Here is a 13,153-nt window from a genome sequence, read left to right on the forward strand (position 1 = left end):
TTCTTTCATAGTAAAACATCCACTAGAACACCAGAATATGACCGTTCAACGTCACTCAACAAAGAGAAAATGAGAAATGAAAAAATGCTACGTGCAATCTAATTTTGAGTACTTCTAATTGAGTACTTTATACCACTATGCCTTAGTTCAGTGGGAACTGTTTTACTCTATAATTCATACTTCTTGTATTTTAGTCCAAGATCATTCAATGCTTTGCAGACCAGGAGTCAGATTTTGAACTCTATCCTTTGACCGACAGGAAGCTAGTGTAGTGATTGGAGTTTCCTGGTGTCAGTTTGGACTCTGGCAGCAGCATTCTGGACCAACTGCTTGTTAAGACAGCAATGTTCTTCAGGTGGTAATAGGCAGATTTAGTAACAGCCTTCAAATGGTTGTTAAAATTCAGGTCTGAGTCAATACTGACACTGAGGCTTCTGGCTTGATTTGTAACTTTTAGTGACAAGTGGTTGAGGCAAGACCTGATCTTTGACCTTTCATTTTTTGGGGCCAAATGCAGTCACTTCAGTCTTGTCTGCACTGAGCTGGAGAAAACTTTGCCACATCCACTCATTGATTTGATGGATACACTTACTGACAGCAAGTAAACTATTATCAAGAAGAAATGCACTCAGTTGTTGCATCATTTCGGCTGAAATCTTGAAAAATTTGCGGCGGAAATCACAGCACTGTAGAATGCGTCCATTTAATATAGATGTACCCGCAAACAAAATGAGCACAGGCATGTGTTGCACATGTATATGTTATATATGCATTACAAATCGCATGACCTAAATATGTAGCGGTCAGCGGGAATCGATGGAAGTCAGAAACATCCCCACAGTTTATTCTATTGTTCCTTGTATCATTTCTGATGGATAAGTCCTGATAAGTCCTCAGTGGTGGATTTGTAGTCGGATCACAATCATGTGATCATCAGCAGACAGCTGATGTAGTGATCACTTGTTGTCATGGTTACAGTGACAATGTGCTGATATCTTACAATGATACAGAAATCTTTAACTAATCAGTGGACCCAGACTATAAGCTGCATCACCGCTAAAATCTAATCACTTGGTCCTTGTGTCATTTCTGAGCTTCCCTGAAAATTTCATCCAAACTTGTTTGTCCGTTTTTGAGTAATGTTGCTAACAGACAGACAGACAGACAAACCAACACTGATCGTCACATAACTCTGCCAAGGCTTGCCTCCTTGGTGGAGTAATTCATTTGACAAATTATTTTCCTTTTCTTAGCAGATTTTTTTTATTGAATCTGTAAAATGTTAGAAATTATAGTGATAAAAACACCAATTTCTAAATTCTCAGTCCGCCATTCTGTCTTGGGTTGCTCGTTTCATCGACCAAATATTTACACTCAATCAGGACGAAGAAAAGCAGAAACTCTGCACATGCCAGAAGCTCAAACCAGAGAATGTTTTGGCATTTTCTGCTTGGAAACGATGAAGCGGGCCTCCTCATACCTTCCCGCTATGAACCGCTGCCGGCAGCTCAGGGGAAATAAACAGGGAGAATGAGTCTTTTAGCACAATGCCGAGCCACAAACCGAAGCTCAGTGACAAGGAATTACATCCACCGATGCCTCCGGCTTTGACACAAACACGTGTAATATTATATCTCATGAATATCAGCTTTATTCATTAAAAAAATAAATAAAAAGATGCCTCTCCACCTGCTTTGACGGAGCCACAATGGAGCCTCTCCGCCACATGCATCCCCATCGACAAATTGTCTGAGCCGAGGTGCTGAATGGACGCCGGATGTGACAATGGAGCCGCGCGCCGACGAATCACAAAGACTCTATCTGCATGTATGAGGAAACACGGTGGGGTTTTCTGTGCACAAAGGGAAGCCTTATCGCCTCTTTGATTCGATGCCTCCTCCGATCTCTCTCCCTCTGACGCTGCTCTTTAATGGTTGGTGTGAGTAGCAGTTGCCGCCGTTTGGTGAATAAACGCCTCTACGCAACATTGCTCCCATTAAAATCCACCAGAGACGCTCCAGTAGAGGCCTGGATGTGTGTTTTGCTGTGTTACTGAGCACCGGCTGAGCTACAGAGCTGCAGTGAGACGCCTTCCTGTTGTTTGTGTAGCTTTGCTTATGGGCTGGATGCATATGTATGAGCACACATGGACAAGTTTGCAGGTGAAGTGATGCCTCAGCAGCTTTTGGCCCAGAAAAGCGTCGGTTGTTTGTACGACTCTGCAAACTTTATTGTTTCTCAGATGGCAGAATTACTCTCTCGGCACTACTACGTGTGTCGGATGGTGATAAGAAATGAACGTCTTCCCTCCTGCTGTGATTTCGCTGCTCCCGGGCTTTTCTCCAGCAATAAAAGGCATCATTGGGACGAAGCTGTAATCTGTTTTTTCTTGCTCTGTGTTCCAGTTTAGTCGCTGCAGCTCCTCTGCTAGCGTCAGCAAACTGTGGACAGAAGAAACAGGAATGTGCAATGACAGAATTTATAGTCGCTCCAGCTCTGTCCAGTTGATTTCTACTGAAGCTCAGCTTGGTTACGTTTAAGGAAAGATCATAGTTTGGGTTAAAGCAATCACTTTGTTAACATTTGTGGACTTGTAGCATCATGATAACAACAAAACAGAAGCAGCTGAGGTTATAAAACTGTCATTAAAGGCTCAAAGAAACCCAGTGTTTTGTCGACCCGTCCATCCACTCTGACCTCCTTTCTATATTGATTTTTTTTTGGCTCGATAACAACGTCAACCAACTGTTTTTTCTTTGCTTCCACTGTAATATAACATCCACTAGAGGGCGCTGTCACTGTAACATAAACATGACCGCTTAATGTCGCAAGCAAAAAAAACGAAAACGTAACTATGGGCGTGTTTTTGCAATGAAATGACCAGATGGACGTTTGTCAGTGAGTCCAGTTAAACCGAATCCTTGCAGTCTTCTATCTTTCTAAATCAAATGTACCATTAATATTACTTCAATTAAATAATTAGCTGAAATGTGTTTTTTTTAGGTATGGAATTGGCTTGTCGTTGCCTCTTGTGGTCACTGTGGGTAAAACATCCAGCACAAAAACTTATTTGGTTTTAAAAGTGATTTCAAACTGTATTTTTTAAAATATTCTTAAAAGCACCAAATCAGTCTGGAGTTCCCCCTAAAACGCCATTTTTCTCTTGTCCCCCCCACCCCCACCCCGATGACCAAATTGAATCTCAAATAAAACAGTTACAATGAATTTTAAATCTCCTTTTTGGTATTTTTTTCATTGATGTTTCTTGTAATGGGGAAAAATTAATCAACATAATATTCTAAATAATAATTATTATTCATTGAATGTGTGTCCCACAACAACCCTGCTAGCATAACCTTTTAGCTGGAAGAGGAAAAAGAAAACAGTGAAAAACGTTGGAATTAACATTATCAAACAGAATGAGTAGAGCTAAGCTATGTCCTCTCTTCTATTTTTCATATTTTCATCGCATTGTCAGCCTTGATTGAACGTCTCACTCTACCTCATATTACCAGGATCAGACTCATTCTTTGGACTGTTTTCCATCAGTCAGTTTGTCCTCTTGGTCAGCAGTAACAGCTAGCTAAATATCTAGCTTCTGCTGCCGAGAAAAAGATCACATTAGCATGGATTAGCATCCCTGTTACTGTGATTAGAGTAGCTTTAGCAAACAACACAGAAAACATGGAATAAAAATGGTACCATTGATGTGTAAGCTGAACCAATCAAGCCTTTGATAGTTTATTACCTATTATTGATGAATATAGAGCAGAAAACTGTAAAAGAGAAGGTTTATTTTTCAAACATTTCAAAGTCCAAATGTCCTCCAATTGTGGCATGTCCGGTATATTATCTTTAAAATGTCGTACTTTATTTTACTGTTTTTCTGAAACAGGAATGTGGAAGTTAAAATGGATGGTGTTGGTTGGGTTTGGGTAGTGAATGATCAGGATCTGTGGTTCCCCAGTGGAACGAGTTACCAAACTCTATTTGATCTCTCAGTCTTTAAGGGTCCACGGTCCTATTATGATTCTTGAACTTGTTTCATGGCTCTTATCCAGGTTGTTTTCTCCAGACTAGATCCTTGCTTGTGCTGTATTTACTCTCAGATGTACGTCGCTTTGGATAAAAGCATCTGCCACATGAAACTGTAGAATTGTCGGATCCTCTCATGTTTCCTCATTTGGAGGTTTTCTAGACACACACAAGACCTCGAGGTCAACCCAGGAGATTATAGAGGCAAAACATTATCACAAATGAAGTAGAAATACACCGATGTTCTCATAACGTGCATAAGTAACGACTCGGTTGTTTTGTGTCAGCCTTTCACATCGGGAGAAGCATTTTATTAACCGTCTGTACTCCAGTTTCTGGGTGTCTTTTGCATCTGCACCTCTATGGAAACAGCACAGATTTACAAAACAGGATGACATGCCATTAAAATACCACACAAATCCATTTTTCTTGATAATTTATTCACAAAAACTGCAAAAAAAATAACAGGTTTTTACATTTTAATGTAATTTTTGGGAAGATTTTTGCTCATTTTTTGAAAATATTTACAAGAATTTTCTTGCCACATTTGGGAGATTTTTTTAAAAAAAAATAAAACTTTTAAGGGAAACCTTTGAGGAATTATTGGAATTTTCTTTGTGAAGGTTTCGCAATTTTTCAGAAATTTGGGGAATTTTTTAGCTGAATTTTTTTCAGACAATTTAACAATATTTTTTGGTGCCTGTAAATGAAGACAACAGGAGGGTTAAATGCGTAGAAAAAATGGAGTGGGGTTGTAGAATACACTGACAAAATATCTTTAGTTATTTCAGAAGATTGTATTGTTTCAATAAGTTCAACCATCCACACTGTTTCTTGATGATATGCACTGCTTCTGCCTTTACAAAACGCATGCGCAGTCGTCCATAAGACTAAAAATCCAAATCTGTCTCGATGACAGATGGACTTTAGGAGAGTATTAAGTTGTCTGTGTATTGATCTTTTATTTGACTGATAAGTTGTGGAGAAAATCCTCCCCTTTCACCGTGTTTTCAGTGCGAGCTGACAGATTTATCGCAGCGTTTCTTCGAGTTCAGAGCCGCCCGCTGAGTTCACTTTGACTCTTTAAACCGAGGTCGGATCGTTCCAGCTCCACCCAGTCGTAATCCTGCAGCAGCAAGGCAACAGCTGGAGCAGAAATCGACCAAAAATAAAGGTGCTTTTAGGTGGTTATTGACTCACAGCGAGACAGAATTAAGTGGAGATGGACGGATGACTCAGAACGATTAGAGGTGACTCAGATCTCCTCTTTTATTTAGGACAAGCAAAGAAGAAATGAGCAGTTTATTCTGTCTTTTTGATCACCAACGTGAGGTTTAGACTTCAGAAAGTGAAGATATTTCACCAGAGCTTGGTTTATTTGACAGTCGAAGCTTGATTTTAGGATTCAGGTGAGGTTAGGGATGAGAATTGAAAGAATGCTTTTGTCAGTGAATGTCCTCACAAAGGTAGAAATAGAGTAAAGTGTGTAAGTCAGAAATAGAACTTCCTGTCTTTCTACTGTTTAACTGACCTCAGAAGAGGCTCAGAAATTGGGGTTAATGGTCATTTAATTCACCGTCCTCTCTGTCTTTCACTCACAAACGCTCACATACTCACATAAACGCTGAAGTGGAGCCGTGAGCCAAAACATCTGGACGACTCATCAGGTTTCTGGAAGCCGCCGCAGAAACTTCGCCTGGTTCTGATTTTCCCTGCCGTTACATTCAGTGCGCACCAAAACGCCTTTTCCTGTTCCAGTCAAAATTGGAGTGATTCTGTTATTTTTTTAAAGGAGCAGCTTGAATGCCCTCATTTCAGTTTGGGAATGCCCCCTCAACTAATTAAATATGAAAAAATGACTTAAGAGGTGGCAGAAATAGCAATTTCCAGGGATTAGAGCACAGGAATTTAAATAAAAAGCTAAAATTAGACTTGAAAAAGCAAAGAAAGAAACTGTCAGTGTTTATTCTTTGTGGCATCAAATATTCTGCTGAATTTAACCAACTTTTCTGTTAGTGTGCATCAATTTAATCTGATCATTTTGTCTTTTTCAGCTGTAAATGATCTTTTTCAGACCTTAAAATTCTGAATTCACTTGACTAAACGTTTAAATGTTATTTTCGTAACCAATCAAAGTAATCTTGTGAAGCTATTGGTTACAGTGACGCCGTGCCGCTGTCTCGCAACGCTGCAGAAATCTTGAACAAATCCGTGGATCCAGACTACAAGACGCATCACTGCCAAAATCTAATCAGTTGGTCCTTGTGTCATTTCTGACCTTCCCTGAAAGTTTAATCCAAATCTTTTGGTCCGTTTGTGAGTAATGTTGGTAACAGACAGACAAACAGATTCAAAGAAGGACAAACGCACGCCATCACATTCCTCGGCAGAGTAGTTTTTCCCATGATATGAAGGCTAATATAAAAAATCTGCAAGTATTATTACATCGAATGAAGGAAAATCTAGATAATATAGACAGTTTTTGAAATAAATATGCTATAGAATGGATGGCTAGTCCTTAAAATGACCAATGTAAGAGCTTCAATTGTAACAGCGGTGGAATTAACCTGAAATCAGTTAAATATACGTTGGAAACATGGAAATTCTGATCTACTCAAATCTGTAGTAGACAAGACGGTTTCCCAAAATATTAATTATGACAAGTCAGATCAACAGTCACATTTACAGTAACAGAGATGCCAGATTTACTTTTAACCCTCGTGTCGTAACCTTGCCAGCAAGTTGATTTCTCGCGATATTTGTGAGTTCACAAATCTCTCAAGAAACCATCTTGCTCCGCTCCCGCATTCACTGTTCGTACAGAACCAAGTTGGCACGGGCCAATCACGCGGCAGTATTCGTGTGTGGGGCGGGATATCCGGGTGTGAAGACGACACCAAGCGCCAGTAGATCAAAACAAACATGGCAACGGAGGACAACGATCGTGTAGATGCTGCTATAAAGTCAGTTTTAGCTGAATCTCGTATCGCTTCTTTGAAGGAAGAACAACGAGAGGCGCTTTTCGCATTTCTGGATGGTAAAGATGTTTGTGCTTTTTTACCTACGGGTTTTGGTAAGAGTTTAATCTACCAATTGGCTCCGCTCGTTGTGAAGATCCCGCGATTGGCTAAAAACAAACCTGTCAGAGGCGGGACATACTGTTGCATTGTCCAATCCGTGCCTCTTTCCTCCGAACGGATTTACATGGAGCGGTCCCAGATTGATATTGTGGAGTACTATCAAGTACTACACAATTATTAATCTGGCTATTGCCAGGTTACTCGTGTCATCCTGCGGGTCAAAGTTGGCCCAGTTTAAAGTTTAAAATGTTTGAAATCTATATATTTTCACAGTGAAACTTCTGATGTCCACATTTTCAACATTTTTGGGAAATCTTTGAACATTTTTTGGTGGAAAAAAAGAAATGTTAAAAATGTTCCTTAAGAACGTTCACATAAAAATCTTTTTGTTTCAAATTTTTGTGAATGTTCTTAAAGAAAACAATAGAAGGTTTACTGATATGTATGGAATCACCTTAGTTTTTTTTTTTTTTGGAAGATTACAAATTTTTTGAAAATATTTACAAGAATTTTCTTGCCAAGTTTGGGGGATTTTTTTTTAAAATAAAACTTTTAAGGGATGCTTTTAAGGGATTGTCAGAATTTTCTTCCTGAAGGTTTTTCAAATTTTCAGAAATTTGGAGAATTTTTTGTTGAATTTTTGAATTTTTTTCAGACAAGGAAACAAAACTTTTTGGTGCCTGTAAATGAGAACAACAGCAGGGGTAAAAACTTTTTTGTGCACATAAATGGAAGAATCTTCAGTACAACCAGATTTCTCTCTGTGTTCTTGTATAAACCTCCCCAGTACGACCCAAACTGGGAGAATCCTCTGAACTGGGAACAGCGTTGCTCCGCTGCCGTGCGATCTCCTCCGTCAGCTGCTCACCTCCCTCAGAGCTGCTGAGATCATCACAGTCGTCTGGATGCTATTTGTCCTGCTGATTGGGAACATGGTGTTAAGGCAGGATTAGATTCGGAGCGTCTAACGTGGCAGATGTCCTCCATATTGTTGACGGCGGCCCAGATTGGCTTGTGTCTGAAGTTTAAATGAGCTGCTAAGTAGCAGTAAAGGATGTCATCAGCGCAACTTTGTGTCGTTTAGTCGACCTCAAGTGGATCCAGATGCAGCTGTAGGGGCTTTTTCAACACACTTTCATGTGTAAAGATGGTTTAATTAAGCCTTTGTTCTTTTCATGTTGGATTTTTAGGTGATTTCAGCTGTGCTTATACATACGCTCAGGACCTTAAAGACAAAAATGACCCCACTGAAACCCATTATAACTGCCATTTTGTTCATCTTTTCACGTTATGAAATCATGCATTCCATTTGATTAGTGTTTTTCTGGAGATTTGGTGTCAAAATGGTTATTTTCTTTTTTTACTGTTTACCACTAAATTGTGCCATTTTTTCACATTTGGATAAATGGAGGAAATGCAGGTTTTATTTGTTTTGTCGCTTCTTGCTGTATTATAAGAACTGCAGGCGGGTGGATTTAGCACAGGATATCTGGAGAATTTAGCACTTCTTGTTGTGTTTGAAAACATCAATGAAGGCAAAATGATATTTAAGGTGAACTATAAATGGAAGCTCGTCTGAGCAGGTGATTGAGGTTCTAGTTGGAGTTTAAGGCTGCTATGTGACCGAGGGTCCTTATGAAAATAGCAAAACCCACTTCTGTCGAGGCGCTGCCTGAACATAAACATGTACTTCCTGCCTCCAGAGAAAAATTTAAATGTTTGTGTACATTTGTAGACACTGTATAGAAATACTAAAACCAAGCTCTTACTATATGGAAAATAAATCAATTTTTCTTTTTTCCATAATGAACAATGACATAATGTAAACAATGTGGCATTTAAAGGGTTAAAATCCTGAAAATAAACTAATATTTTATAGCTAGGATCAGGATTGATGTAGGTTAAAAGAGCTAAATCATTGAAAGTGTAAATTGGTTGTTTCTGATGTGGACGTTTTCTGGAGGTCGTCAGTGCAGCTTGATTCAAAGATCTGAGGTGCACATTTCCATCATGTGGAGTCGTATCCGGGCCTCAGAGAGTGTCCTCTCCTCGGTATCGGCTGCTCAACGACGAGTTCTGTCACTTTCAGTTTTCCGTGACTTTAATTAGAGGGGATGGGAACAGACGGCGCCGCCTCAACCCGCTGCTTCTGTCAATCAGCCCATTTAGCACCACCGTAATACAAAGCTGTGATCACACAAACACACACAACCAATGCACTTCCTGTCTGTTTTCTGATTCCGTCCTCGTCACTTGTTCTTTTTGAATTATTTCTTCTTTTTTATAAATCTTGTATCATTGCAAATTTAGAGTGTTATTTTTTTTTTGCCCCTGTAGTCTTTTGATTTTGTGGAATGTGTCTCCTGTGGATTTAATTACCAAAATATCTCCAAAAGTGGATCACAGCAGTGAGGTCACTTTGGGAGGAGGTCGGGGTGGAATGATGGGCCAACAAGACATCACATACATTTGTTTTTTCACCACCTTGGTTTCTTTTAACTGTGACTGTCATTGATTTTTTTTATTTGATCTATTTTGACTTCTTTCTTTTTTTTTTTTTTACCTCTGTAGTCTTTGATTCTGTGTCTCCTGTGGATTAAAAACACAACCAGTATATGTCCAAAAGTATGTGGACACGGAGTCCAAGCTGGGAGGAGACGGGGGTGGATTGACGGGACAACAAAACATCAAACTGTAAAAGCAAAGCCATCTGTTTGTTTTCTGTCCAACTTGGATTCTTTTAAATGTGACTGTCATCAGTATATGGGTGATATTTTTAGTTTTGCTGTCAAACAGATTTTTCAATTTTATCTAGTTCATTGATATTTTTTCTTTTTTTCCCCTCCACTTATTTATTTGTTTGTTTATTTACTATTAATACTGTTATGAACTGTATGGTTTTACCCTCTACTTTGTTTTATTCCACGTGTTCTGTCTCTTCCTTGGATGGGGACAGGGCCGGACTGGGAAAGAAATTCAGGCCGGGAGATTTCCAATCAGTCAGGCCACTTCCGCCACCGCAAGGGTTGTGTCACGTGGGATAATGCACCAAAATTTTGTTTTTTTTCCTTCCAAAAATATGCCTTTTACAGTTATGTCATAGCAATTACAACACTACTAAACACAGTAAGTCTATTAAGCACAACCATAACGACAGCTCCATACAGTCCAGTACTTTTCTCTTCTGTAATCTCTTCACTAACCTCACCATTTTTTCCAATGTTTTCCTTTTCCTATTATTTATAGAACATGTGGAATTAAAAAAAAATATTATTTTGTCAGCAAATCATTTAGATGTCAGCTGGTCATAGCTAATAGTATATGCAAACACCAATGTTCATTTTATAACTGAAAATTGTAAGTCAACTGCCTATTCTACCTGAAGAGGGGGTCTCAAACGTTTTCAGGCTTCCTGCAACCCACCTGACACCTGTGGAGCTTATTTGGGCCAGACATTTTTTATTATATTTTGGCCTTTGAAGTCTGATGATGCATTTGTGAGAAGAACCGACCGTTTGTAAACTTACTTGAGGGTGCTCCATAATCTCCGCTCCTTCCACTCTCTGCATGCTTCCCCTTCCAGTTGAAGGGGCGGGCCATAAAGCAACTAACCAATCATGGCACGTTTCTTCTGAAAAAATGTCACTTTGACCAATCCCTATCCTTCTGATTTAGAGCTCAGAGCACGTGCTTTGTGTGAGTGACAGGAGGGTGGGCGTGTACTCTGTAAGGCTTCTAGCACTGCTGTCTCTGGCCTGTCTGCCAAAAAGCCGATCAACTTTTTTTCATTGGCCTGCCAGTCCGTGGCTGGCCTGTCCAGGCAGGCCAATAAGGAGGCAGGCCACTGGGAAAAGTCCCGCCTCTCCCGATTGCCAGTCCAGGCCTGGATGGGGAGTTTTAGTATTTTATCTGGTGTTGTTGTATTGATTCATTTTGAAAATCTTCTTAGCATGTTGAACTCTGCTTTTACACTTTTACCGATCTGGTTTTCCGCCTTCTGTTTGGATTAATCAGCCTTCTGTTGCTCGACGTTCTTCTTGAGTTTCGTTCTTTTCTTTGCTCTGTCTGTAAAGAACTTTTCAAGCTCTGTTTTAAAAAGATAAAGTATAAATAAACTTACTGTTATTGTTATTATCACTCCCTGCCCTCAAACCTTTGCTTTTCAACACTATGAATACCATAATTATCACATATCATTATATTTCAACATACTTATGTTACTTATTTCACATCCATCAGTCATGGATTTACACAATAAGCCATTTGTATTTGTCTTTGTGTCCTCCTGATGAGTCTAAGTCGCATATTTACTGTCTTTAAGCTCTGTTTTTGGGCTCCACCACCTCCTGAAGGCTGTGTCTGCCTCTTTAGCTGCTAAATCTTTCATTATATTCACCAACTAGTCTCAAATTTAATTTGAAACATCTGCCTGATTAATATTTCAAAGAATTTGGTTGTAGACACTTATTTTGACTTAAAACATTCAAAGTCTTTGTATCTTAGTATAAATGCAAGCAGTGCTTCTATGCAGCTTGCTAGATATTTCAGGGTTACTGTAGGATATGATGTGAAAAATATGTTTTTTTTATATTCTGAAATTACAGTAGCTTATATTTTTTTCCTATAAAGAGCACAAGGTCACATTTTGCCATCTTGCTTTGTTATCTTGGAGGACGGAAATGAAAAAAGCTGTACGTTAGAGTCGGAGTATTTTCTTTGGCTGTCACTATGAATAATTATCATTTCCCACCCACACACACACACACACACACACACACACACACACACACACACACACACACACACACAAATTGCACCTCGCAGTGAAAGTAGATAATACAAAAGTGAAAAAAAATATTGACACGTCTGAGGTTTTTATTATTGGCTGTGTTTATCTTCATGTCTGTTTGGGAAACAACAGAATGTCGTCATGGTCGCTGTTGGTTTTCTGCAGTAGTAAAATTATCCAGTGATGGTTGTACAGATATTACAAACAAGGAGGCTAACAGATAATCGATCACATGATAGTTGATCAATCTCTCAAAGCTTTGATGGACGCAGACCGTCTGTTAAAACCCTTGAATCTGATGATTATTTTCTCAAACTAAACGGTGTTTTTGTCACCTATCAGCAACATGCAGGTGTTATTTTTATGTTGATTTTGGTCATTTGGGCTGTGAAGTCCATCAAGAATTGAATTTCTCGCAAATACACTTTCTTAAACTCATATCTTCTGTCTTTTTGTGTCTTTTCTTCTCAGATTAAACCTGAAGCTGCAGGACTCCTCCAGGTGTGACAACAGCTGGTATGTACTTGCATATGCACCGCGTATGTCATTTTTGCATGATACATGTGTATTCTTTTGCAAAGAAATGCCCAGTAAAGTGTTTCTATGTCTTTAAACTACCAGTATGTAAGAAATGACAGCTTTGCTTCAAGCAAGGCTTCCATTTTGGGTTCAATTGGCATTTATTCTGCCAGCAACAGCAGTCGGTTGCTTAGTAACTTTATCCTTTAAAGCCTGCAGAGTTCAACTTTGTCATCTTAAAACAAGTAAAGGTTAGATAATCGTTTGTTAATCCCACAGTGGGGAATTTTGCAGGAGTCTGAGGTTCACATTCTGTTGCACAAACTTGTTAAAACTTCTTTCACCACGAGTTTACGTACATTTCAGGTGTAGCCAGCATAAAGACACATTCTGCTGCTCATTCATTCTTTGAATGGTCTACATATGTTCAGTGTAGCCGTGGTGTAACAGCTCTAAACTGAAAGATTTTCAGATTACTGTCACATATCATCACAACATAAACTGTGAATGCTCATAATTGAGAACTGGAGGTTGTTTGACAGTGTGGTTGGAAACTGGACAAATCAGTTATTATGACCACAAATGGGTGCGGATTAATTTTCTGTCGATCAACTAATCTTTTCAGCTCTAAGATGGTAAATATCAACATGTTGGCATGGTGATTGTGAGCATGTTTGCTGCTGGCATGACTTGAATTGATTAGTTCATGGAAGCAGGAGATTAAAAGGTC

The 13,153-nt window shown here is 39.1% G+C and overlaps 1 protein-coding gene across 1 annotated transcript in view; it reads left to right on the forward strand.

Annotated features, from left to right (window-relative positions):
* enox1 (ecto-NOX disulfide-thiol exchanger 1) overlaps positions 1 to 13,153 on the forward strand; it is a 168,487-nt gene that overhangs the window by 57,840 nt on the left and 97,494 nt on the right. The window contains exon 3 of the mRNA XM_051959456.1: positions 12,376 to 12,420. The gene's annotated coding sequence lies outside the window, so the exon portion shown is untranslated. The remainder of the gene's footprint in view (positions 1 to 12,375; positions 12,421 to 13,153) is intronic.

Source organism: Acanthochromis polyacanthus, chromosome 14, assembly GCF_021347895.1.
Source record: "Acanthochromis polyacanthus isolate Apoly-LR-REF ecotype Palm Island chromosome 14, KAUST_Apoly_ChrSc, whole genome shotgun sequence".
Taxonomy (NCBI): Eukaryota; Metazoa; Chordata; class Actinopteri; family Pomacentridae; genus Acanthochromis; species Acanthochromis polyacanthus.